A 13,301-nucleotide genomic window follows, 5' to 3' on the forward strand; every position below is an offset into this window, starting at 1 on the left:
AGGGAATAATATGTGGGAAAGTTCCCCAGGAGAGTTCCAAATGTGTGTCGGTAGAATATATATCCCACAGGGGTAAAATTGAAAAAAGTTTAAAAAAATTCTTTTTTGGACTTAGTCATTTTTCCGGCGTTTATCAGACTTTCAGAGAGGGGAAATGTCAGTGAGCGTTCCAATTTCAGTTCCAGAGCGATTTGCCCGATGAGTCCTTGATATTTAGTCGTTTTCAGCCAATTTTCAGAATTTTTGAAAATTTCACTTTTTTGTGAAAATATCCGCTAAATGAGGGAATAATATCTGGGAGGGTACCCCAGGAGAGTTCCAAATGTGTGTGGATAGAATATATATCCCACGGGGGTAAAATTGAAAAAAGTTTAAAAAATTTTTTTTTGGACTTAGTCATTTTTCCGGCGTTTATCACACTTTCAGAGAGGGGAAATGACAGTGAGCGTTCCGATTTCAGTTCCAGAGCGATTTGCCCGATAAGTCCTTGATATTTAGTCGTTTTCAGCAAATTTTTGGAATTTTTGAAAATTTCACTTTTTTGTAAAAATATCCGCTAAATGAGGGAATAATATGTGGGAAAGTTCCCCAGGAGAGTTCCAAATGTGTGTCGGTAGAATATATATCCCACAGGGGTAAAATTGAAAAAAGTTTAAAAAAATTCTTTTTTGGACTTAGTCATTTTTCCGGCGTTTATCAGACTTTCAGAGAGGGGAAATGTCAGTGAGCGTTCCAATTTCAGTTCCAGAGCGATTTGCCCGATGAATACTTGATATTTAGTCATTTTCAGCCAATTTTCTGAATTTTTGAAAATTTCACTTTTTTGTGAAAATATCCGCTAAATGAGGGAATAATATGTGTGAGGGTACCCCAGGAGAGTTCCAAATGTGTGTGGGTAGAATATATATCCCACGGGTGTAAAATTGAAAAAAGTTGCAATTAATTTTGTTGGACTTAGTCATTTTTCCGGCGTTTATCACACTTTCAGAGAGGGAAATTGTCAGTGAGCGTTCCGATTTCAGTTCCAGAGCGATTCGCGCAATGAGTTCTTGATATTTAGTCGTTTTCAGCCAATTTTCAGAATTTTTGAAAATTTCACTTTTTTGTGAAAATATCCGCTAAATGAGGGAATAATATGTGTGAGGGTACCCCAGGAGAGTTCCAAATGTGTGTGGGTAGAATATATATCCCACGGGGGTAAAATTGAAAAAAGTTTAAAAAAATTATTTTTTGGACTTAGTCATTTTTCCGGCGTTTATCAGACTTTCAGAGAGGGGAAATGTCAGTGAGCGTTCCGATTTCAGATCCAGAGCGATTCGCCCAATGAGTTCTTGATATTTAGTCATTTTCAGCCAATTTTCAGAATTTTTGAAAATTTCACTTTTTTGTAAAAATATTCGCTAAATGAGGGAATAATATGTGTGAGGGTACCCCAGGAGAGTTCCAAATGTGTGTGGGTAGAATATATATCCCACGGGGTAAAATTGAAAAAAGTTTAAAAAAATTCTTTTTTGGACTTAGTCATTTTTCCGGCGTTTATCACACTTTCAGAGAGGGGAAATGTCAGTGAGTGTTCCGATTTCAGTTCCAGAGCGATTTGCCCGATGAGTCCTTGATATTTAGCAGTTTTCAGACAATTTTCTGAATTTTTTAAATTTTCACTTTTTTGTGAAAATATCCGCTAAATAAGGGAATAATATGTGTGAGGGTACCCCAGGAGAGTTCCAAATGTGTGTGGGTAGAATATATATCCCACGGGGGTAAAATTGAAAAAAGTTTAAAAAAATTCTTTTTTGGACTTAGTCATTTTTCTGGCGTTTATCAAACTTTCAGAGAGGGGAAATGTCAGTGAGTGTTCCGATTTCAGTTCCAGAGCAATTTGCCCGATGAGTCCTTGATATTTAGTAGTTTTCAGGTAATTTTCTGAATTTTTGAAAATTTCACTTTTTTGTGAAAATATCCGCTAAATGAGGGAATAATATGTGGGAGGGTACCCCAGGAGAGTTCCAAATGTGTGTGGGTAGAATATATATCCCACGGGTGTAAAATTGAAAAAAGTTGTAAATAATTTTTTTGGACTTAGTCATTTTTCCGGCGTTTATCACACTTTCAGAGAGGGAAATTGTCAGTGAGCGTTCCGATTTCAGTTCCAGAGCGATTCGTGCAATGAGTTCTTGATATTTAGTCGTTTTCAGCCAATTTTCAGAATTTTTGAAAATGTCACTTTTTTGTGAAAATATCCACTAAATGAGGGAATAATATGTGTGAGGGTACCCCAGGAGAGTTCCAAATGTGTGTGGGTAGAATATATATCCCACGGGGGTAAAATTGAAAAAAGTTAAAAAAAATTCTTTTTTGGACTTAGTCATTTTTCTGGCGTTTATCAGACTTTCAGAGAGGGGAAATGTCAGTGAGCATTCCGATTTCAGTTCCAGAGCGATTTGCCCGATGAGTCCTTGATATTTAGTCGTTTTCAGCCAATTTTCTGAATATTTGAAAATTTCACTTTTTTGTGAAAATATCCGCTAAATGAGGGAATAATATGTGGGAGGGTACCCCAGGAGAGTTCCAAATGTGTGTGGGTAGAATATATATCCCATGGGTGTAAAATTGAAAAAGTTGTAAATAATTTTTTTGGACTTAGTCATTTTTCCGGCGTTTATCACACTTTCAGAGAGGGAAATTGTCAGTGAGCGTTCCGATTTCAGTTCCAGAGCGATTCGTGCAATGAGTTCTTGATATTTAGTCGTTTTCAGCCAATTTTCAGAATTTTTGAAAATTTCACTTTTTTGTGAAAATATCCGCTAAATGAGGGAATAATATGTGGAAGGGTACCCCAGGAGAGTTCCAAATGTGTCTGGTTAGAATATATATCCCACGGGGGCAAAATTGAAAATAGTTTAAAAAAATTATTTTTTGGACTTAGTCATTTTTCCGGCGTTTATCAGACTTTCAGAGAGACGAAATGTCAGTGAGCATTCCGATTTCAGTTCCAGAGCGATTTGCCCGATGAGTCCTTGATATTTAGTCGTTTTCAGCCAATTTTCTGAATATTTGAAAATTTCACTTTTTTGTGAAAATATCCGCTAAATAAGGGAATAATATGTGTGAGGGTACCCCAGGAGAGTTCCAAATGTGTGTGGGTAGAATATATATCCCACGAGGTAAAATTGAAAAAAGTTTAAAAAAATTCTTTTTTGGACTTAGTCATTTTTCCGGCGTTTATCACACTTTCAGAGAGGGGAAATGTCAGTGAGTGTTCCGATTTCAGTTCCAGAGCGATTTGCTCGATGAGTCCTTGATATTTAGCAGTTTTCAGCCAATTTTCTGAATTTTTTAAATTTTCACTTTTTTGTGAAAATATCCGCTAAATAAGGGAATAATATGTGTGAGGGTACCCCAGGAGAGTTCCAAATGTGTGTGGGTAGAATATATATCCCACGGGGGTAAAATTGAAAAAAGTTTAAAAAAATTCTTTTTTGGACTTAGTCATTTTTCCGGCGTTTATCAGACTTTCAGAGAGGGGAAATGTCAGTGAGCATTCCGATTTCAGTTCCAGAGCGATTCGCCTGATGAGTCCATGATATTTAGTCGTTTTCAGCCAAATTTCAGAATTTTTGAAAATGTCACTTTTTTGTAAAAATATCCGCTAAATGAGGGAATAATATGTGTGAGGGTACCCCAGGAGAGTTCCAAATGTGTGTGGGTAGAATATATATCCCACGGGGGTAAAATTTAAAAAAGTTTAAAAAAATTATTTTTTGGACTGAGTCATTTTTCCGGAGTTTATCAGACTTTCAGAGAGGGGAAATGTGAGTGAGCGTTCCGATTTCAGTTCCAGAGCGATTCTCCCTATGAGTCCTTGATATTTATTCGTTTTCAGCCAATTTTCTGAATTTTTGAAAATTTCACTTTTTTGTGAAAATATCCGCTAAATGAGGGTATAATATGTGTGAGGGTACCCCAGAAGAGTTCCAAATGTGTGTGGGTAGAATATATATCCCACGGGGGTAAAATTGAAAAAAGTTTAAAAAAATTATTTTTTGGACTTAGTCATTTTTCCGGCGTTTATCAGACTTTCAGAGAGGGGAAATGTCAGTGAGCATTCCGATTTCAGTTCCAGAGCGATTTGACCGATCAATCCTTGATATTTAGTCGTTTTCAGCCAATTTTCTGAATTTTTGAAAATTTCACTTTTTTGTAAAAATATCCGCTAAATGAGGGAATAATATGTGTGACTGTACCCCAGGAGAGGTCCAAATGTGTGTGGGTAGAATATATATCCCATGGGGGTAAAATTGAAAAAAGTTTAAAAAAATTCTTGTTTGGACTTAGTCATTTTTCCGGCGTTTATCACACTTTCAGAGAGGGGAAATGTCAGTGAGCATTCCGATTTCAGTTCCAGAGCCATTCGCCTGATGAGTCCTTGATATTTAGTCGTTTTCAGCCAATTTTCAGAATTTTTGAAAATTTCACTTTTTTGTGAAAATATCCGCTAAATGAGGGAATAATATGTGTGAGGGTACCCCAGGAGAGTTCCAAATGTGTGTGGGTAGAATACATATCCCACGGGGGTAAAAATGAAAAAAGTTTAAAAAAATTCTTTTTTGGACTTAGTCATTTTTCCGGAGTTTATCAGACTTTCAGAGAGGGGAAATGTGAGTGAGCGTTCCGATTTCAGTTCCAGAGCCATTCTCCCTATGAGTCCTTGATATTTATTCGTTTTCAGCCAATTTTCTGAATTTTTTAAAATTTCACTTTTTTGTGAAAATATCCGCTAAATGAGGGAATAATATGTGGGAGGGTACCCCAGGAGAGTTCCAAATGTGTGTGGGTAGAATATATATCCCACGGGGGTAAAATTGAAAAAAGTTTAAAAAAATTCTTTTTTGGACTTAGTCATTTTTCCGGCGTTTATCACACTTTCAGAGAGGGGAAATGTCAGTGAGCATTCCGATTTCAATTCCAGAGCGATTCACCTGATGTGTCCTTGATATTTAGTAGTTTTCAGCCAATTTTCTGAATTTTTGAAAATTTCACTTTTTTGAGAAAATATCCACTAAATGAGGGAATAATATGTGTGAGGGTACCCCAGGAGAGTTCCAAATGTGTGTAGGTAGAATATATATGTCCCACGGGGGTAAAATTGAAAAAATTTTAAAAAAATTCTTTTTTGGACTTAGTCATTTTTCCGGAGTTTATCAGACTTTCAGAGAGGGGAAATGTTAGTGAGCATTCCGATTACAGTTCCAGAGCGATTTGCCCGATGAGTTCTTGATATTTAGTCGTTTTCAGCCAATTTTCTGAATTTTTTGAAAATTTCACTTTTTTGTGAAAATATACGCTAAATGAGGGAATAATATGTGTGAGGGTACCCCAGGAGAGTTCCAAATGTGTGTGGGTAGAATACATATCCCACGGGGGTAAAATTGAAAAAAGTTTAAAAAAATTATTTTTTGGACTTAGTCATTTTTCCGGAGTTGATCAGACTTTCAGAGAGGGGAAATGTGAGTGAGCGTTCCGATTTCAGTTCCAGAGCCATTCTCCCTATGAGTCCTTGATATTTATTCGTTTTAAGCCAATTTTCTGAATTTTTTAAAATTTCACTTTTTTGTGAAAATATCCGCTAAATGAGGGAATAATATGTGGGAGGGTACCCCAGGAGAGTTCCAAATGTGTGTGGGTAGAATATATATGTCCCACGGGGGTAAAATTGAAAAAAGTTTGAAAAAAATTTTTTTTGGACTTAGTCATTTTTCCTGAGTTTATCAGACTTTCAGAGAGGGGAAATGTCAGTGAACGTTCCGATTTCAGTTACAGAGCGATTTGCCTGATGAGTCCTTCATATTTAGTCGTTTTCAGCCAATTTTCTGAATTTTTGAAAATTTCACTTTTTTGTAAAAATATCCGCTAAATGAGGGAATATTATGTGTGACTGTACCCCAGGAGAGTTCCAAATGTGTGTGGGTAGAATATATATCCCATGGGGGTAAAATTGAAAAAAGTTTAAAAAAATTCTTTTTTGGACTTAGTCATTTTTCCGGCGTTTATCACACTTTCAGAGAGGGGAAATGTCAGTGAGCATTCCGATTTCAGTTCCAGAGCGACTCGCCCTATGAGTCCTTGATATTTAGTCGTTTTCAGCCAATTTTCTGAATTTTTGAAAATTTCCCTTTTTTGTAAAAATATCCGCTAAATGAGGGAATAATATGTGTGAGGGTACCCCAGGAGAGTTCCAAATGTGTGTGGGTAGAATATATATGTCCCACGGGGGTAAAATTGAAAAAAGTTTGAAAAAAATTTTTTTTGGACTTAGTCATTTTTCCTGAGTTTATCAGACTTTCAGAGAGGGGAAATGTCAGTGAACGTTCCGATTTCAGTTCCAGAGCGATTTGCCCGATGAGTCCTTGATATTTAGTCGTTTTCAGCCAATTTTCTGAATTTTTGAAAATTTCACTTTTTTGTAAAAATATCCGCTAAATGAGGGAATATTATGTGTGACTGTACCCCAGGAGAGTTCCAAATGTGTGTGGGTAGAATATATATCCCATGGGGGTAAAATTGAAAAAAGTTTAAAAAAATTATTTTTTGGACTGAGTCATTTTTCCGGAGTTTATCAGACTTTCAGAGAGGGGAAATGTGAGTGAGCGTTCCGATTTCAGTTCCAGAGCCATTCTCCCTATGAGTCCTTGATATTTATTCGTTTTAAGCCAATTTTCTGAATTTTTTAAAATTTCACTTTTTTGTGAAAATATCCGCTAAATGAGGGAATAATATGTGGGAGGGTACCCCAGGAGAGTTCCAAATGTGTGTGGGTAGAATACATATCCCACGGGGGTAAAATTGAAAAAAGTTTAAAAAAATTATTTTTTGGACTTAGTCATTTTTCCGGAGTTTATCAGACTTTCAGAGAGCGGAAATGTCAGTGAGCATTCCGATTTCAGTTCCAGAGCGACTCGCCCTATGAGTCCTTGATATTTAGTCGTTTTCAGCCAATTTTCTGAATTTTTGAAAATTTCCCTTTTTTGTAAACATATCCGCTAAATGAGGGAATAATATGTGTGAGGGTACCCCAGGAGAGTTCCAAATGTGTGTGGGTAGAATATATATGTCCCACGGGGGTAAAATTGAAAAAAGTTTGAAAAAAATTTTTTTTGGACTTAGCCATTTTTCCGGCGTTTATCACACTTTCAGAGAGGGGAAATGTCAGTGAACGTTCCGATTTCAGTTCCAGAGCGATTTGCCCGATGAGTCCTTGATATTTAGTCGTTTTCAGCCAATTTTCAGAATTTTTGAAAATTTCACTTTTTTGTGAAAATATCCGCTAAATGAGGGAATAATATGTGTGAGGGTACCCCAGGAGAGTTCCAAATGTGTGTGGGTAGAATACATATCCCACGGGGGTAAAATTGAAAAAAGTTTTAAAAAATTCTTTTTTGGACTTAGTCATTTTTCTGGAGTTTATCAGACTTTCAGAGAGGGGAAATGTTAGTGAGCATTCCAATTTCAGTTCCAGAGCGATTTGCCCGATGAGTTCTTGATATTTAGTCGTTTTCAGCCAATTTTCTGAATTTTTTGAAAATTTCACTTTTTTGTGAAAATATCCGCTAAATGAGGGAATAATATGTGTGAGGGTACCCCAGGAGAGTTCCAAATGTGTGTGGGTAGAATACATATCCCACGGGGGTAAAATTGAAAAAAGTTTAAAAAAATTTTTTTTTGGACTTAGTCATTTTTCCGGAGTTTATCAGACTTTCAGAGAGCGGAAATGTCAGTGAGCATTCCGATTTCAGTTCTAGAGCGACTCGCCCTATGAGTCCTTGATATTTAGTCGTTTTCAGCCAATTTTCTGAATTTTTGAAAATTTCCCTTTTTTGTAAAAATATCCGCTAAATGAGGGAATAATATGTGTGACTGTACCCCAGGAGAGGTCCAAATGTGTGTGGGTAGAATATACATCCCATGGGGGTAAAATTGAAAAAAGTTTAAAAAAATTCTTGTTTGGACTTAGTCATTTCTCCGGCGTTTATCACACTTTCAGAGAGGGGAAATGTCAGTGAGCATTCCGATTTCAGTTCCAGAGCGATTCGCCTGATGAGTCCTTGATATTTAGTCGTTTTCAGCCAATTTTCAGAATTTTTGAAAATTTCACTTTTTTGTGAAAATATCCACTAAATGAGGGAATAATATGTGTGAGGGTACCCCAGGAGAGTTCCAAATGTGTGTGGGTAGAATACATATCCCACGGGGGTAAAATTGAAAAAAGTTTAAAAAAATTATTTTTTGGACTTAGTCATTTTTCCGGAGTTTATCAGACTTTCAGAGAGGGGAAATGTGAGTGAGCGTTCCGATTTCAGTTCCAGAGCCATTCTCCCTATGAGTCCTTGATATTTATTCGTTTTAAGCCAATTTTCTGAATTTTTTAAAATTTCACTTTTTTGTGAAAATATCCGCTAAATGAGGGAATAATATGTGGGAGGGTACCCCAGGAGAGTTCCAAATGTGTGTGGGTAGAATACATATCCCACGGGGGTAAAATTGAAAAAAGTTTAAAAAAATTATTTTTTGGACTTAGTCATTTTTCCGGAGTTTATCAGACTTTCAGAGAGCGGAAATGTCAGTGAGCATTCCGATTTCAGTTCCAGAGCGACTCGCCCTATGAGTCCTTGATATTTAGTCGTTTTCAGCCAATTTTCTGAATTTTTGAAAATTTCCCTTTTTTGTAAAAATATCCGCTAAATGAGGGAATAATATGTGTGAGGGTACCCCAGGAGAGTTCCAAATGTGTGTGGGTAGAATATATATGTCCCACGGGGGTAAAATTGAAAAAAGTTTGAAAAAAATTTTTTTTGGACTTAGTCATTTTTCCTGAGTTTATCAGACTTTCAGAGAGGGGAAATGTCAGTGAACGTTCCGATTTCAGTTCCAGAGCGATTTGCCCGATGAGTCCTTGATATTTAGTCGTTTTCAGCCAATTTTCTGAATTTTTGAAAATTTCACTTTTTTGTAAAAATATCCGCTAAATGAGGGAATATTATGTGTGACTGTACCCCAGGAGAGTTCCAAATGTGTGTGGGTAGAATATATATCCCATGGGGGTAAAATTGAAAAAAGTTTAAAAAAATTCTTTTTTGGACTTAGTCATTTTTCCGGCGTTTATCACACTTTCAGAGAGGGGAAATGTCAGTGAGCATTCCGATTTCAGTTCCAGAGCGATTCGCCTGATGAGTCCTTGATATTTAGTCGTTTTCAGCCAATTTTCAGAATTTTTGAAAATTTCACTTTTTTGTGAAAATATCCGCTAAATGAGGGTATAATATGTGTGAGGGTACCCCAGGAGAGTTCCAAATGTGTGTGGGTAGAATACATATCCCACGGGGGTAAAATTGAAAAAAGTTTTAAAAAATTCTTTTTTGGACTTAGTCATTTTTCTGGAGTTTATCAGACTTTCAGAGAGGGGAAATGTTAGTGAGCATTCCAATTTCAGTTCCAGAGCGATTTGCCCGATGAGTTCTTGATATTTAGTCGTTTTCAGCCAATTTTCTGAATTTTTTGAAAATTTCACTTTTTTGTGAAAATATCCGCTAAATGAGGGAATAATATGTGTGAGGGTACCCCAGGAGAGTTCCAAATGTGTGTGGGTAGAATACATATCCCACGGGGGTAAAATTGAAAAAAGTTTAAAAAAATTCTTTTTTGGACTTAGTCATTTTTCCGGAGTTTATCAGACTTTCAGAGAGGGGAAATGTTAGTGAGCATTCCGATTACAGTTCCATAGCGATTTGCCCGATGAGTTCTTGATATTTAGTCATTTTCAGCCAATTTTCTGAATTTTTTGAAAATTTCACTTTTTTGTGAAAATATACGCTAAATGAGGGAATAATATGTGTGAGGGTACCCCAGGAGAGTTCCAAATGTGTGTGGGTAGAATACATATCCCACGGGGGTAAAATTGAAAAAAGTTTAAAAAAATTCTTTTTTGGACTTAGTCATTTTTCTGGAGTTTATCAGACTTTCAGAGAGGGGAAATGTTAGTGAGCAGTCCGATTTCAGTACCATAGCGATTTGCCCGATGAGTTCTTGATATTTAGTCGTTTTCAGCCAATTTTCTGAATTTTTTGAAAATTTCACTTTTTTGTGAAAATATACGCTAAATGAGGGAATAATATGTGTGAGGGTACCCCAGGAGAGTTCCAAATGTGTGTGGGTAGAATACATATCCCACGGGGGTAAAATTGAAAAAAGTTTAAAAAAATTATTTTTTGGACTTAGTCATTTTTCCGGAGTTTATCAGACTTTCAGAGAGCGGAAATGTCAGTGAGCATTCCGATTTCAGTTCCAGAGCGACTCGCCCTATGAGTCCTTGATATTTAGTCGTTTTCAGCCAATTTTCTGAATTTTTGAAAATTTCCCTTTTTTGTAAAAATATCCGCTAAATGAAGGAATAATATGTGTGAGGGTACCCCAGGAGAGTTCCAAATGTGTGTGAGTAGAATACATATCCCACGGGGGTAAAATTGAAAAAAGTTGAAAAAAATTCTTTTTTGGACTTAGTCATTTTTCCGGAGTTTATCAGACTTTCAGAGAGGGGAAATGTCAGTGATCATTCCGATTTCAGTTCCAGAGCGATTCGCCTGATGAGTCCTTGATATTTAGTCGTTTTCAGCCAATTTTCTGAATTTTTGAAAATTTCACTTTTTTGTAAAAATATCCGCTAAATGAGGGAATATTATGTGTGACTGTACCCCAGGAGAGTTCCAAATGTGTGTGGGTAGAATATATATCCCATGGGGGTAAAATTGAAAAAAGTTTAAAAAAATTCTTTTTTGGACTTAGTCATTTTTCCGGCGTTTATCACACTTTCAGAGAGGGGAAATGTCAGTGAGCATTCCGATTTCAGTTCCAGAGCGATTCGCCTGATGAGTCCTTGATATTTAGTCGTTTTCAGCCAATTTTCAGAATTTTTGAAAATTTCACTTTTTTGTGAAAATATCCGCTAAATGAGGGTATAATATGTGTGAGGGTACCCCAGGAGAGTTCCAAATGTGTGTGGGTAGAATACATATCCCACGGGGGTAAAATTGAAAAATGTTTTAAAAAATTCTTTTTTGGACTTAGTCATTTTTCCGGAGTTTATCAGACTTTCAGAGAGGGGAAATGTTAGTGAGCATTCCGATTACAGTTCCAGAGCGATTTGCCCGATGAGTTCTTGATATTTAGTCGTTTTCAGCCAATTTTCTGAATTTTTTGAAAATTTCACTTTTTTGTGAAAATATACGCTAAATGAGGGAATAATATGTGTGAGGGTACCCCAGGAGAGTTCCAAATGTGTGTGGGTAGAATACATATCCCACGGGGGTAAAATTGAAAAAAGTTTAAAAAATTTTTTTTTGGACTTAGTCATTTTTCCGGAGTTTATCAGACTTTCAGAGAGCGGAAATGTCAGTGAGCATTCCGATTTCAGTTCTAGAGCGACTCGCCCTATGAGTCCTTGATATTTAGTCGTTTTCAGCCAATTTTCTGAATTTTTGAAAATTTCCCTTTTTTGTAAAAATATCCGCTAAATGAGGGAATAATATGTGTGACTGTACCCCAGGAGAGGTCCAAATGTGTGTGGGTAGAATATACATCCCATGGGGGTAAAATTGAAAAAAGTTTAAAAAAATTCTTGTTTGGACTTAGTCATTTCTCCGGCGTTTATCACACTTTCAGAGAGGGGAAATGTCAGTGAGCATTCCGATTTCAGTTCCAGAGCGATTCGCCTGATGAGTCCTTGATATTTAGTCGTTTTCAGCCAATTTTCAGAATTTTTGAAAATTTCACTTTTTTGTGAAAATATCCACTAAATGAGGGAATAATATGTGTGAGGGTACCCCAGGAGAGTTCCAAATGTGTGTGGGTAGAATACATATCCCACGGGGGTAAAATTGAAAAAAGTTTAAAAAAATTATTTTTTGGACTTAGTCATTTTTCCGGAGTTTATCAGACTTTCAGAGAGGGGAAATGTGAGTGAGCGTTCCGATTTCAGTTCCAGAGCCATTCTCCCTATGAGTCCTTGATATTTATTCGTTTTAAGCCAATTTTCTGAATTTTTTAAAATTTCACTTTTTTGTGAAAATATCCGCTAAATGAGGGAATAATATGTGGGAGGGTACCCCAGGAGAGTTCCAAATGTGTGTGGGTAGAATACATATCCCACGGGGGTAAAATTGAAAAAAGTTTAAAAAAATTATTTTTTGGACTTAGTCATTTTTCCGGAGTTTATCAGACTTTCAGAGAGCGGAAATGTCAGTGAGCATTCCGATTTCAGTTCCAGAGCGACTCGCCCTATGAGTCCTTGATATTTAGTCGTTTTCAGCCAATTTTCTGAATTTTTGAAAATTTCCCTTTTTTGTAAAAATATCCGCTAAATGAGGGAATAATATGTGTGAGGGTACCCCAGGAGAGTTCCAAATGTGTGTGGGTAGAATATATATGTCCCACGGGGGTAAAATTGAAAAAAGTTTGAAAAAAATTTTTTTTGGACTTAGTCATTTTTCCTGAGTTTATCAGACTTTCAGAGAGGGGAAATGTCAGTGAACATTCCGATTTCAGTTCCAGAGCGATTTGCCCGATGAGTCCTTGATATTTAGTCGTTTTCAGCCAATTTTCTGAATTTTTGAAAATTTCACTTTTTTGTAAAAATATCCGCTAAATGAGGGAATATTATGTGTGACTGTACCCCAGGAGAGTTCCAAATGTGTGTGGGTAGAATATATATCCCATGGGGGTAAAATTGAAAAAAGTTTAAAAAAATTCTTTTTTGGACTTAGTAATTTTTCCGGCGTTTATCACACTTTCAGAGAGGGGAAATGTCAGTGAGCATTCCGATTTCAGTTCCAGAGCGATTCGCCTGATGAGTCCTTGATATTTAGTCGTTTTCAGCCAATTTTCAGAATTTTTGAAAATTTCACTTTTTTGTGAAAATATCCGCTAAATGAGGGTATAATATGTGTGAGGGTACCCCAGGAGAGTTCCAAATGTGTGTGGGTAGAATACATATCCCACGGGGGTAAAATTGAAAAAAGTTTTAAAAAATTCTTTTTTGGACTTAGTCATTTTTCTGGAGTTTATCAGACTTTCAGAGAGGGGAAATGTTAGTGAGCATTCCAATTTCAGTTCCAGAGCGATTTGCCCGATGAGTTCTTGATATTTAGTCGTTTTCAGCCAATTTTCTGAATTTTTTGAAAATTTCACTTTTTTGTGAAAATATCCGCTAAATGAGGGAATAATATGTGTGAGGGTACCCCAGGAGAGTTCCA

The sequence above is a fragment of the Phyllobates terribilis genome, unplaced genomic scaffold, assembly GCF_046119375.1.
Source record: "Phyllobates terribilis strain yellow unplaced genomic scaffold, ASM4611937v1 Scaffold_3__8_contigs__length_932513732, whole genome shotgun sequence".
NCBI lineage: Eukaryota > Metazoa > Chordata > Amphibia > Anura > Dendrobatidae > Phyllobates > Phyllobates terribilis.